Genomic DNA, 14,418 nt, shown 5'->3' on the forward strand with positions numbered 1-14,418 from the left:
GAGGTGGATTATGGTGGAGGGGGGCACCGCACATGGCCAAGAGATCAACAGATCAATTGTTGTGTCTATGGGGTGCCCCCCTGCCCCCGTATATAAAGGAGCTAGGGGGAGGCGGCCGGCCAGGAGGAGGGCGCGCCAATGGGGGAGTCCTACTCCCACCGGGAGTAGGACTCCTCCTTTCCTAGTAGGAGTAGGAGAAGGGGGAAGGGAAGGAGAGAAGAGGAAGGAAAGGGGGGCGCCGTCCCCCTCCTTGTCCAATTCGGACTAGAGGGGGAAGGGGCGTGCGGCCTGCCCTGGCCGCCTCTCCTCTTCTCCACTAAGGCCCATTAGGCCCAATATACTCCTCGGGGGGTTCCGGTAACCCCCCGGTAATCGAGTATATGTCTGAAACCTCCTGAAACACTTCCGGTGTCCGAACATAGTCGTCCAATATATCGATCTTTACGTCTTGACCATTTCGAGACTCCTCGTCATGTTCGTGATCATATCCGGGACTCCGAACTACCTTCGGTACATAAAACACAAAAACTCATAATACCGATTGTCACAGAACTTTAAGCGTGCAGACCTTACGGGTTCGAGAACTATGTAGACATGACCAAGACACGTCTCCGGTCAATAACCAATAGCAGAACCTGGATGCTCATATTGGTTCCTACATATTCTACGAAGATCTTTATCGGTCAAACCGCATAACAACATACGTTGTTCCCTTTGTCATCGGTATGTTAGTTGCCCGAGATTCGATCGTCGGTATCTCAATACCTAGCTCAATCTCGTTATCGGCAAGTCTCTTTACTCGTTCTGTAATGCATCATCCCACAACTAACTCATTAGTCACATTGCTTGCAAGGCTTATAGTGATGTGCATTACCGAGAGGGCACAGAGATACCTCTCTGACAATCGGAGTGACAAATCCTAATCTCGATTTATGCCAACTCAACAAGTACCATCGGAGACACCTGTAGAGCACCTTTATAATCACCAAGTTACGTTGTGACGTTTGGTAGCACACAAAGTGTTCCTCCCGTAATTGGGAGTTGCATAACCTCATAGTCATAGGAACATGTATAAGTCATGAAGAAAGCAACATCAGTAAATTAACGATCTAGTGCTAAGCTAACGGAATGGGTCAAGTCAATCACATCATTCTCCTAATGATGTGATCCCGTTTATCAAATGACAACTCATGTCTATGGTTAGGAAACTTAACCATCTTTGATCAATGAGCTAGTCAAGTAGAGGCATTCTAGTGACACTCTGTTTGTCTATGTATTCACACATGTATTATGTTTCCGGTTAATACAATTCTAGCATGAATAATAAACATTTATCATGATATGAGGAAATAAATAATAACTTTATTATTGCCTCTAGGGCATATTTCCTTCAGTCTCCCACTTGCACTAGAGTCAATAATCTAGATTACACAGTAATGATTCTAACACCCATGGAGCCTTGGTGCTGATCATGTCACTACAAGAAATATTTCAACTTATGACCTTCTCTTAGTGACCCCAGCTGAATTGGTCGTAAATTCACGGCCATTTCGCTTGGAAGGGCTCAAACCCTAAAATAGCTTACACCAAATGGTCAGAAAGCAGACAGAGGCGCCAATGACCTTATTTCTACCTGATTACGACCAATATAAATGGTCATGAGGTTGTGAACATGGATGCATTGGTACTTATTGCTATGACAAGGCGCCACCTCATCAGTTTTGCCTATGTGTCATGTCCATGTGTCAATTTTTTCCCTAGGTTGTGAAGCAACCTATATTTCTGTCATTCCCAAAATTCCCAAAAAAATTGGGCATTCTTTACTATCCAAAGCATTGCCTCATGACAATATTCAACTCCATTTGACTCGTAAATCTTCCTCGGCAAATTTCCAAATTTTTGTTCAGCTCAAACTGTTGTGAAGGAAGTACTGGCTAGGCATATCCTAATGAGCTGAATTTTTGCCACATCTTCTATATTCCCAAATCATAGCTCTCCACAAAATTTGAGCCCCATCTAACAATACATGTGAGTGTGGCTTCAACATTCATATTTGTGTCTAGTGTGGTACGTTGCAAAGCAAGTGACACCTAGGCTCCTCCATTTGAGCTGCAAATTTTCCAAGATAGTGTCCTTAGTAGATGATCATCCTCGACCAAAACTCAGGCCCATTGTCCATGTGCATTTCCCATACCACTAATCAAACACTTGGGTGCTAATTCATGTTTGAGCTCGGTCCAGTCTTCTCGTGAGATTCTTCTATTGCCTTCTTCTTCCTCACACCTATCAGGGGAGTGCCAAACCCACTAGACATGCCTAGGCCGCCCGGAACGCATGGCAACACCGCGGTCACGCGGTGACCACGCGGCGGGCATGCGAGTCTATGCACTTTGGAGTTGGGGCCCTGGGCCACCATCCAAACCTCAACGTATTGCCACCAAACCATGTATTTCTGATTAAAGAGATACTTTTCTACCTAGAAATGATATTTTGAAAAAATAAAGAGCAAACTATGAGGCAGCTGCAGTTCAAATTTGTCCCGCTTCCTGCTGAATCGGCGAAAATTTGTCTTTTTCACCAGAGGTGGATAAAAACTTATGGCACTCAACCATTTTGTCAATTGTGCATTAAACATGGCCTAGTACTTTATAAAATTGATTTGGTCCATTTTTGCAACAAATATATGGTAGGTCCTTCACAAAAAAAACTCATTTGGCGCACTCGAAAAATGGAAAATTGATTTTTCGTCCAAAGAAAATGAAAACTCCCTTAGGCAACATTGTTTGCCATTCCAATATGCACCCTTGTGCAGAATATGAGATCATTTGAACAAACTATGCCATGAATGTGGCCATAAGATTGATCATTTGGCTTGAAAGCCATGCTTCAGAGATGATAGCTCATTTCCGAGAACACTTTTTTTAAATTATTGCCATATTACAAGTTTGTTATTTTTCCTGGGAACTTGGCCACATATAATGACACAATGTGAAGGTTTCCCAATTTTTTTTTGAATTTTTTATGCCCGTTTCAAAATGCGGTCAAAACGGCGCGAATGAATAGCTAGTGGTTGAATCTTGGAATTTTTTTGGTGTTTCTCTGATTAAATAGATACTTATGTACCTAGAGATGATTTTTGGAAAAAATAAATAGCAAACTACGAGGCAGCTGCAGTTCAAATTTGACCCGCTTCCTACTGAATCGGCGGGAATTTGTCTTTTTCACGAGAGGCGGATCAAAACTTTTTACACCCAACCATTTGGTCAATTGTGCATCAAATATGTCCTAGTATTTTAGAAAATTGATTTGGTACAATTTTGCAACAAATATATGGTAGGTCCTTCATAAAAAAAACCTTATTTCGGGCACTCGAAAAATGGAAAATGAATTTTCCGTGCAAAGACGATGAAAACTTCCTTAGGAAACATTGTTTGGAATTCCAAGATGCACCCTTGTGCACAATATGGTATCATTTGAACAAACTATACCATGAATGTGGCCATAAGATTGATCATTTGGCTTGAAAGCCATGAATCTTCATGCATGATAGCTCATTTCTGAGAACACTTTTTTAAAATAATTAGCTTATTACAAGTTTATTATTTTTCCTGGAAACTTGGTCACATATAATGACACAATGCGAAGGTTTTCCAATTTTTTGATTTTTTTTGAATTCTTTATGCCCATTTCAAAAGTGCGGTCAAAACGGCGGGCTTGACCGTTCCTAGCTAGTTGTTGAATCTTGGAGACCTTTTGTTGTTTCTCTGATTAAATAGATACTTTTGTACCTAGAAATGATTTTTGGAAAAAATAAATAGCAAACTATGAGGCAGCCACAGTTCAAATTTGACCCGCTTCCTACTGAATCGTCGGAAATTTGTCTTTTTCACTAGAGGTGGATCAAAACTTTTTACACCCAACCATTTGGTCAATTGTGCATTAAATATGTCCTAGTATTTTAGAAAATTGATGTAGTACAATTTTGCAACAAATATATTATAGGTCCTTCACAAAAAAACTCATTTGGCACTCGAAAAATGGAAAATGAATTTTTCGTCCAAAGAAAATGAAAACTTCCTTAGGCAACATTGTTTTTCATTCCAATATGCACCCTTGTGCACAATATGAGATCATTTGAACAAACTATGACATGAATGTGGCCATAAGATTGATCATTTGGCTTGAAAGCCATGAATCTTCACACTTGATAGCTCGTTTCTGAGAATACTTTTTTAAAATAATTGTCGTATTACAAGTTTATAATTTTTTCTTGTAACTTGGTCACATATAATGATTCAATGCGAAGGTTTTCCAATTTTTTCATTTTTTTTGAATTTTTTATGCCCGTTTCAAAATGCTGTCAAAACGGCGGAAATGACCGTTCCTAGCTAGTGGTTGAATCTTGGAATTTGTTTGGTGTTTCTCTCATTAAATAGATACTTATGTACCTAGAAATTATCTTTGGAAAAAATAAAGAGCAAACTACGAGGCAGCCACAGTTCAAATTTGACCCGTTTCCTCCTGAATCGGCGGAAATTTGTCTTTTTCACTAGAGGTGGATCGAACCTTTTGACACCCAACCATTTGGTCAATTATGTATTAAATATGGCCTAGGATTTTATAAAATTGATTCAGTCCATTTTTACAACAATTATTTGGTAGTTCCTTCACGAAAAAACCTCATTTCGGGCACTCAAAAAATGAAAAATGAATTTTCCATGCAAAGAAAATGAAAACTCCCTTAGGAAACATTGTTTGGAATTCCAATATTCACCCTTTTGCACAATATGAGATCATTTGAACAAACTATGCCATGAATGTGGCCATAAGATTGATCATTTGGCTTGAAAGCCATGAATTTTCACACTTGATAGCTCGTTTCCGATCACACTTTTTCAAAACAATTGCCGTATTACAATTTTATTATTTTTCCTAGTAACTTGGTCACATATAATGACGCAATGCGAAGGTTTTCCAATTTTTTGATTTTTTTGAATTCTTTGTGCCCATTTCAAAAATGCGGTCAAAACGGCGGGCTTGACCGTTCCTAGCTAGTTATTGAATCTTGGAGACCTTTTGTTGTTTCTCTGATTAAATAGATACTTTTGTACCTAGAAATGATTTTCGGAAAAAATAAATAGCAAACTATGAGGCAGCCACAGTTCAAATTTGACCCGCTTCCTACTGAATCGTTGGAAATTTGTCTTTTTCACTAGAGGTGGATCAAAACTTTTTACACCCAAACATTTGGTCAATTGTGCATTAAATATGTCCTAGTATTTTGGAAAATTGATTTAGTACAATTTTGCAACAAATATATTATAGGTCCTTCACAAAAAAACTCATTTTGGGCACTCGCAAAATGGAAAATGAATTTTTCGTCCAAAGAAAATGAAAACTTCCTTAGGCAACATTGTTTGTCATTCCAATATGCACCCTTGTGCACAATATGAGATCATTTGAACAAACTATGACATGAATGTGGCCATAAGATTGATCATTTGGCTTGAAAGCCATGAATCTTCACACTTGATAGCTCGTTTCTGAGAATACTTTTTTAAAATAATTGTCGTATTACAAGTTTATAATTTTTTCTGGTAACTTGGTCACATATAATGATTCAATGCGAAGGTTTTCCAATTTTTTCATTTTTTTTGAATTTTTTATGCCCGTTTCAAAATGTTGTCAAAACGGCGGGAATGACCGTTCCTAGCTAGTGGTTGAATCTTGGAATTTGTTTGGTGTTTCTCTCATTAAATAGATACTTATGTACCTAGAAATTATATTTGGAAAAAATAAAGAGCAAACTACGAGGCAGCCACAGTTCAAATTTGACCCGCTTCCTCCTGAATCGGTGGAAATTTGTCTTTTTCACTAGAGGTGGATCGAACCTTTTGACACCCAACCATTTGGTCAATTGTGCATTAAATATGGCCTAGGCTTTTATAAAATTGATTCAGTCCATTTTTACAACAATTATTTGGTAGTTCCTTCACGAAAAAACCTCATTTCGGGCACTCGAAAAATGAAAAATGAATTTTCCGTGCAAAGAAAATGAAAACTCCCTTAGGCAACATTGTTTGGAATTCCAATATTCACCCTTGTGCACAATATGAGATCATTTGAACAAACTATGCCATGAATGTGGCCATAAGATTGATCATTTGGCTTGAAAGCCATGAATCTTCACACTTGATAGCTCGCTTCTGATAACACTTTTTCAAAACAATTGCCGTATTACAAGTTTATTATTTTTCCTGGTAACTTGGTCACATATAATGACGCAATGCGAAGGTTTTCCAAGTTTTTGATTTTTTTTTTGATTTTTTTACGCCCGTTTCAAAATGTGGTCAAAACGGCGGGAATGACCGTTCCTAGTTAGTTGTTAAATCTTGGAATTTTTTTGGTGTTTCTCTGATTAAATAGATACTTTTGTACCTAGAAATGATTTTTGGAAAAAATAAATAGCAAACTATGAGGCAGCCACAGTTCAAATTTGACCCGCTTCCTACTGAATCGTCGGAAATTTGTCTTTTTCACTAGAGGTGGATCAAAACTTTTTACACCCAACCATTTGGTCAATTGTGCATTAAATATGTCCTAGTATTTTAGAAAATTGATTTAGTACAATTTTGCAACAAATATATTATAGGTCCTTCACAAAAAAACTCATTTTGGGCACTCGAAAAATGGAAAATGATTTTTGTGTGCAATGCAAATGAAGACCACAATATTATCATTGTTTGAAATCCTAAGAACACATATTAAGACAATATTGGGTCATTTAAACATACAACATGAAGCTAATATGTTGAGTGTTTACCCGAAATAAGAGGGTAAAAAATATAAAAGAAACAACACAATTACATAAGCTAGACTTTGATTGGTGGAACCACCTGTCACACGGATCGATGACATGGCAGACATCCTACCATCCATTGCTAGCAATCCCACCATCCATCCATCCATCTGAAGAAACCCACCGCACCAAACCCTACCCAGATCGACTCACTCACCTCTCCTCCCTTCCTTCCGCCCGCCGCCTCCCTCTCTCTCCCCGATCCAGATCGACGCCGCCACCCCTCTCTAACCCTAGCTTCCCGTCGCCGGCGGTGGCGCCCTCCCTCCCTCGCCCTCTCCTCCTTCCCTCCTCACAGCCGCCTCCACCACGCCACAAACCCCGGCGACGGCCTCATGTAGATCCCATCCTGCTCCGCATCGCCGCTCTCCCGGCCATCTCTCCGTTCCCCTACAGCCACACCTCATCCTCCTCCCCCTCCCCTGGTCCCGTCCCCAGCCCCGCTGCCCGGCGCCACCTCATCACCTTAAGCCGCCGCAGCCCATGCTTTCACCTGCCCTCCGCCTCCGCGACAGCCTCCTCGTTCTACATCGACCGGATCGTGCTGCCCAGCAGCTTCTCGCATCCGCTCTTGACCTCCTCCCGGGACAAGGACAAGGAGAAGAGCCTCCCGCCCGCGCCGCCGGCGTCATGGGTGGAGAGGTGGCTCCCTGCCGGTGGGGCGGGGAATTTCACCAGGTTGGTTGTCCTTGACTCGATCTGTCATGGTTAATCGCGACCTCTGGTGGCCTCTTCTCTTCTAATTGGTCCTGTGGTTGTAGTGTGTTTGAGGCTGAGCTCGCCGACACCATCCCGGTGGTCAATGCATCCATCGGCGGCATGAGGATCCTTCTTCTACCACACACCACCAACGACCAAGGTAAGAAAGAAAGAGGTCCTTCCTTGTCCAGTGAGTCAGCAGTGACCTGACCTGACATGGGTTTCAAATGCCTGCCATAGAGCTCCAGCACCTCAAGAATAGCCTGCCTCATGAGGTGGTCGTCCAGTGTGTCGACGAGCGGCTCTCCACCCTTGGTAACTGCGTCGTGGGTGGAGAGGTGGTACGCTTATTTCTACCGACATCACCATCTCTGAACACCAATGCGTAGAGATTGGATCAACTGCTCTGAAGGGCCAGCTCAGTAGAGATTAGAGACAGCATCCTGATCTCAAAGTCTCAGATTTGCTATGTGCACAAACAGATAATTAATAGGTCCAGTCATGGTTAAAATTCTGACTTCATGCTGGATCTTGTGATCTAGCAAGAAAACAGAGCATGTTCGTTAGCAACAGAGCAACTTTTATTACCCTGTTACTTGAATGCCTTACCAAGCACAGTACCAGCTTACTCAAAGAGCTCCTTTGAACCTTTCTTCGTAGGTCGATCACGATAGCGGCGATGCCGGGGGAGCTCCCTGACTTGAAAATGCTGGCGCTGTTTGGATGCGGAGCTGTCCTCCTCAGGGGGGCTGGTTGCACGGTGAATGATCTTCTCGACCGCGACATCAATAACAAGGTGATTCTGCTTCTTCTTTTTTCCTAGTTGGAGACAACACTTTAGATCTTGCGTGTTAGTAAAAATACCCTTCAGATTCTTGCAACTGTGAACAAAGGGATCAGCTCCAATTTTAAATCTGTCAATATGGCATATGCTTATAGCCTACCATTTGGATCAGGAATGTACCAAATTAAGTGCCAAATGTCCTGACCATAGTAGATCAGTAGCAGCTAAAACTAACAGCACAGTGGAACCATGGAATGAAATATTCACTAACCATGGTTCCGGACAATTGATGTATGATCTGCTGACTGAGATGTGCATGATCTGGGTGATGAAGAAAATCGTTCGGATTCCCACTGATTTTTCATGATTATTACAACCAGCTACTTCTGACGGATCATGCCATCTTTTGGACTACATATGTACTCCTTTATTATTGAGCAAATACTTTCCTTTGATTTTTTGCAAACCTCTTAACAGTACTTTTTGTATCCTCTTTTTTTGTTCTGCTGGCTGACGAGATGTGCATTACCTGGGTGATGAAGAAAATCGATGGGTCACGCCATCTCCTGAAGTACATTTGCACATTTTTACTGCTTTAGACTGACTGTACGTGCATTCCTTCATTGGTTATGAACCTTATTGCTCATTGTGTTCTGTTGGGTTGAACTGCATGATTCCGGGTGATGAAGAAAATCATTCTGATTCCCACTGATATCTCATGATTAGTGTAACCAGCTACTTCTGATGGATGATGGCATCTCCTGTATTACATTTGCACTACTTTATGACTGGTCGTACATGCACTCCTTGTGTTGGTCACAACCTTGTTGCACTTTGTGTTATATTGGGTCTTTTGCATGCTTCTGCATGATGAAGAAAATTGTTTGGATTCCCACTGATACTTCATGATTATCACAACCAGCTACTTCTGACAGACCATGCCATTTTGTGCTCTTTAAGAGATTTTGCTCTGTTTTGGGTTTTAATTCATTCAACAGTTTGCTGGTGTTTATTTTCATTTGAGCCTGTGATGTTATAAAAATATTTGCTACTCTTAATGGGTTTATCCCACTTGATGATCTTAACCACCAAGATCTCTGAGGCTCTTAGTTCTAGTCTAATGTTATCAGTACAATACATCCGCTGTTGCCAGTTTTTGTTCATTATGAGCTGATGTTTGTGCATACCGTTTCTCATCACTCTCTGGCCTGGTATTCAAGAGCTGGAGGAAAAGAGGAAGGAGAAGGCCAAGATCTCCTACGATAGGAGAAAGCAACTGGCGAAGCTCCGCGTCAAGGTCGAGAAGGCAGCCGAAGAGAAGTTAGGATCTCAGCTGTTACATTGTGATGTTTCTTGCTGTTTCTTCAGTGCTCACTAGTTGCTAGTGTTAGACTGCTACCAGTGGGTTAAGATTCGTCTTCAGTGCTCACTAGTTACTAGTGTAATCATTCTATGAAAGTTCAATCCGATTTGCTACAAATCAGTGTGTGCCGGCCGGCTACATGCAACATTGTATGGTCGGTCTTCTGACCGCTGAGCTAGGAAGTTGCAGACGTGATCGGCAGTAGCTAATTACAAAGAGTAGAAATCAGTATCCTATTTTAATTAGTGTGGTGCATGCCATTGAAAGGATCCTGACATGTGGTTAGTTATGCTTGTGAACCAAGCTGCACGTTATTTACTGCCATCATATAAATGCCTGCCATGTTCTTCATCTCCCCTCCCTCTGATTCCTCCTGCCTGCGTTTTTCTTTGTGTCTCAGATCTGTAGAAGCTACTGCCGCCGCCGCTGCCGCTGTTGCAGGTGGAACAGGAAGAAGCCCTCATGGCTGCTGCACATCCGAAGTGGCGAGCGCCATCCCATTTTTTGGTACTGTGAAGTGTTAGTTGGTACTGTGAAGTGTTAGTTGATGGTTGATTAGTCTGTTAATCCAAGTATTCTTACATGCTGTGAATATATACTGCAATCCTATTTTTTGTGAAAATTGTACTAGTTATCTGTAATACAAGCTAGACATGAACCAGCTCTTGCTACTAAAGGAACATAGTATAAATTTAGACCTCGTGTGTGATGCTATAAATTTAGACCTTTGTGATCTGAGAAGTTGATGCCATATTTAAGGTTTTGGAGATGTATTACTGTTTATTTAATTATGTGATCAGCACCCCAATCCCAAGGTCCTCTATTTGGAGCAGCAAATCAAAGCGTGTTTGCTGCAGTTTGTTTTATACACTTCCTTTTGTAACATCAACAAATAAAATCAGTTGTTTGCATCAGATTTGATCATTCTCACTTATTAGTTGAGTTCTAAGTATGTAGTATCCTTAGTTCTCTTGTTATATTATAGTCAGAATTATACCGTGTGACTGAATCATGTGTTATTTAGTTGGCTGAGCAGTATCTTTAGTTTTCTGATGATTGTTCAACTCTCAATTCTGAATAAATAAGTAGCTGACTCTATTGGTTCGTTCTTTCTTCAGGGCTGCGACTTGATGGTCATGCTCCTGTTTTGCTCTGCTTGATAATTCCAATCAAATCATTGTCAACACTATCATCATCAGGTCTTGATTCCCTTTATTCTCTCCTGCCTTGTGATGTTAGTCCATGTGGGCTTACTAGTATTGTTATATGCTGTCAGTTGAATGGATGGTCGTGGTAGTAGAATAGTATAGTAATTTTTTCTTCAGGTGAATGTGTTACAGTGACGTTCATTGCATGACATGCACTTGTGCCAATATACCATGCTGGTGACTGTAGGTTAGTATTGTTGCTTCCTAACATGAGCTTGAATGTTGTAGTGGAAGTGTAGAACAGGTTAACATGTTGCTGTGAAGTTGTTAGAATTTTTGCTATGCCTTGCTTAATGTTTAATGAACTGAAGCATTTGGGCATGTACCTATAATTGTCTCAATATTTTTTATTAACAATAATTTAACTCCCAATATATCTCACTAATAGTTTATGTGCATCAGGATCTAATGTTGTTGAGGATGCTAGTGCTATGACAGAAGATCAAGGAAGCCTCGAGATGCGCACCACAGTTTAGTTGATGTTGCTAGTTTGCCACCATGTTTTGAGTATTTGATGTTGTTGGTGATGCTAGTTTTCCACCATGTATATGATGTTGCACATGCAAACATGTATGTGATGTTGTGAATATTTAAGCGAATGATTCTGTATTTAATAATTTAATAGAGAATTTTTTTTGTTGAAATGTGTAAAATTGAAATTTGTGAATGAAAAAGACCGAACACGTTCTACTGGACCAAGTAATATTTTGGGTTTAAAAAGGCTACGGCCCAAACAATAGTGGATTGGAATGTTGTGCAACAGAATGCAAAATGGCCTAGGCCCAGAAAATAAAAAGGCTGAATAGTAGGGCTTGGCCCATATAGCTGACCAAAATTAATAAGAAAAAAATATATAAAAAGGCTGAATTGTAGGGCTCGGCCCATCTAAAACACCAAATTGGACCGGGCCGATTCTAATTTACGACCTTTTCAATTGGTCGCAATTTTGCCACGTCAGATTGCCACGTCGGATCCGACGTGGCCTGGGCAGACAGCCAGTGACCAAAACAAAAGGTCATGGGTTCAACGACCTTCTGTTAAATGTCGCTAATTTCAGTTTACGACCGCCAGCTTTTGACCTTCTATTTTTGGTCACAAAAAGGTCGCAAATGAAAAACTATGACCTTTCAACGGCCAATAGTGAAAATCTCTATGTCTCCCACCTGGACTTGATCCGTATGTATTTTGAAAATCTCTATGTCTCCCACCTGGACTTGATCCCGGATGGAGTTGAAGCGTCTCTTGATGTGCATGGTTCTCTTGTGAAATCTGGATTCCTTTGCCAAGGCAATTGCACCAGTATTGTCATAAAAGACTTTCATTGGACCCGATGCACTAGGTATGACACCTAGATCGGATATGAACTCCTTCATCCAGACTCCTTCATTTGCTGCTTCCGAAGCAGCTATGTACTCCGCTTCACACGTAGATCCCGCCACGACGCTTTGTTTAGAACTGCACCAACTGACAGCTTCACCGTTCAATATAAACACGTATCTGGTTTGCGATTTAGAATCGTCCAGATCAGTGTCAAAGCTTGCATCAAGGTAACCATTTACGACGAGCTCTTTGAAACCTCCATAAATGAGAAACATATCCTTAGTCCTCTTTAGGTACTTCAGGATGTTCTTGACCGCTGTCCAGTGATCCACTCCTGGATTACTTTGGTACCTCCCTACCAAACTAATAGCAAGGCACACATCAGGTCTGGTACACAACATTGCATACATGATAGATCCTATGGCTGAAGCATAGGGAACACTTTTCATTTTCTCTCTATCTTCTGCAGTGGTCGGGCATTGAGTCTAACTCAACTTCACACCTTGTAACACAGGCAAGAACCCTTTCTTTGCTTGATCCATTTTGAACTTCTTCAAAACATGATCAAGGTATGTGCTTTGTGAAAGTCCAATTAAGCGTCTTGATCTATCTCTATAGATCTTGATGCCCAATATATAAGCAGCTTCACCGAGGTCTTTCATTCAAAAACTCATATTCAAGTATCTTTTTATGCTATCCAGAAATTCTATATCATTTCCAATCAGCAATATGTCATCCACATATAATATTAGAAATGCTACAGAGCTCCCACTCACTTTCTTGTAAATCAGGCTTCTCCAAAAGTCTGTATAAAACCATATGCTTTGATCACACTATCAAAAAGTTTATTCCAACTCTGAGAGGCTTGCACCAGTCCATAAATGGATCACTGGAGCTTGCACACTTTGTTAGCTCCCTTTGGATCGACAAAACCTTCTGGTTGCATCATATACAACTCTTCTTCCAGAAATCCATTCAAGAATGCAGTTTTGACATCCATTTGCAAAATTTCATAATCATAAAATACGGCAATTGCTACGGGTGAGAAAGTCTCATCGTAGTCAACCCCTTGAACTTGTCGAAAACCTTTCGCAACAAGTCGAGCATTGTAGACAGTAACATTACCGTCAGCGTCAGTCTTCTTATTGAAGATCCATTTATTTTCTATGGCTTGCCGATCATCGGGCAAGTCAACCAAAGTCCATACTTTGTTCTCATACATGGATCCCATCTCAGATTTCATGGCCACAAGCCATTTTGCAGAATCTGGGCTCATCATCGCTTCCTCATAGTTCGTAGGTTCATCATGGTCAAGTAACATGACCTCCAGAACAGGATTACCTTACCACTCTAGTGCGGATCTCACTCTGGTTGACCTACGAGGTTCGGTAGTAACTTGATCTGAAGTTTCATGATCATCATCATTAGCTTCCTTGCTAATAGGTGTAGGAGTCACAAGAACAGATTTCTGTGATGCACTACTTTCCAGTAAGGGAGCAGGTACAGTTACCTCATCAAGTTCTACTTTCCTCCCACTCACTTCTTTCGAGAGAAATTCCTTCTTTAGAAAGGATCCATTCTTAGCAACGAATGTCTTGCCTTCGGATCTGTGATAGAAGGTGTACCCAACAGTCTCCTTTGGGTATCCTATGAAGACACATTTCTCCGATTTGGGTTCGAGCTTATCAGGTTGAAGCTTTTTCACATAAGCATCGCAACCCATTAAGAAACGACAACTTTGGTTTCTTGCCAAACCACAGTTCATAAGGCGTTGTCTCAACGGATTTAGACGGTGCCCTGTTTAATGTGAATGCAGCCTGATGCGGATCGTAGCAGAAATTAAAAAACTTCTACGCATCACCAAGATCAATCTATGGGGTATTCTAGCCACGAGGGAATAGGAGTGCATCTACATACCCTTGTAGATCGCGAGCGGAAGCGTTCAAGAGAACAGGGATGATGGAGTCGTACTCGCCGTGATCCAAATCACCGATGACCAAGTGCCGAACGGACAGCACCTCCGCGTTCAACACACGTACGGTCGGGAAGACGTCTCCTCCTTCTTGATCCAGCAAGGGGGAAGGAGAGGTTGATGAAGATCCAGCAGCACGACGACATGGTGGTGGATGCAGCAGAGTCTCGGCAGGGCTTCGCCAAGCACCAACGAGCAGGAGATGTCTTACGG

At 41.2% G+C, this 14,418-nt stretch overlaps 1 non-coding gene and 3 pseudogenes across 1 annotated transcript; all 4 read left to right on the forward strand.

Annotated features, from left to right (window-relative positions):
- Positions 1-8,661: 8,661 nt before the first annotated feature.
- Positions 8,662-8,737, forward strand: LOC119304556 (annotated as a pseudogene).
- Positions 8,738-9,016: 279 nt separating this feature from the next.
- Positions 9,017-9,092, forward strand: LOC119304566 (annotated as a pseudogene).
- Positions 9,093-9,203: 111 nt separating this feature from the next.
- Positions 9,204-9,279, forward strand: LOC119304567 (annotated as a pseudogene).
- An 85-nt stretch (positions 9,280-9,364) lies between these two features.
- Positions 9,365-9,447, forward strand: LOC119304495. The gene has a single exon (XR_005148311.1). It is a non-coding gene; the product is annotated as a small nucleolar RNA SNORD24 (small nucleolar RNA).
- The last annotated feature ends 4,971 nt before the right edge of the window (positions 9,448-14,418 follow it).

This window comes from Triticum dicoccoides, chromosome 5A, assembly GCF_002162155.2.
Source record: "Triticum dicoccoides isolate Atlit2015 ecotype Zavitan chromosome 5A, WEW_v2.0, whole genome shotgun sequence".
NCBI classification, from domain to species: Eukaryota; Viridiplantae; Streptophyta; class Magnoliopsida; order Poales; family Poaceae; genus Triticum; species Triticum dicoccoides.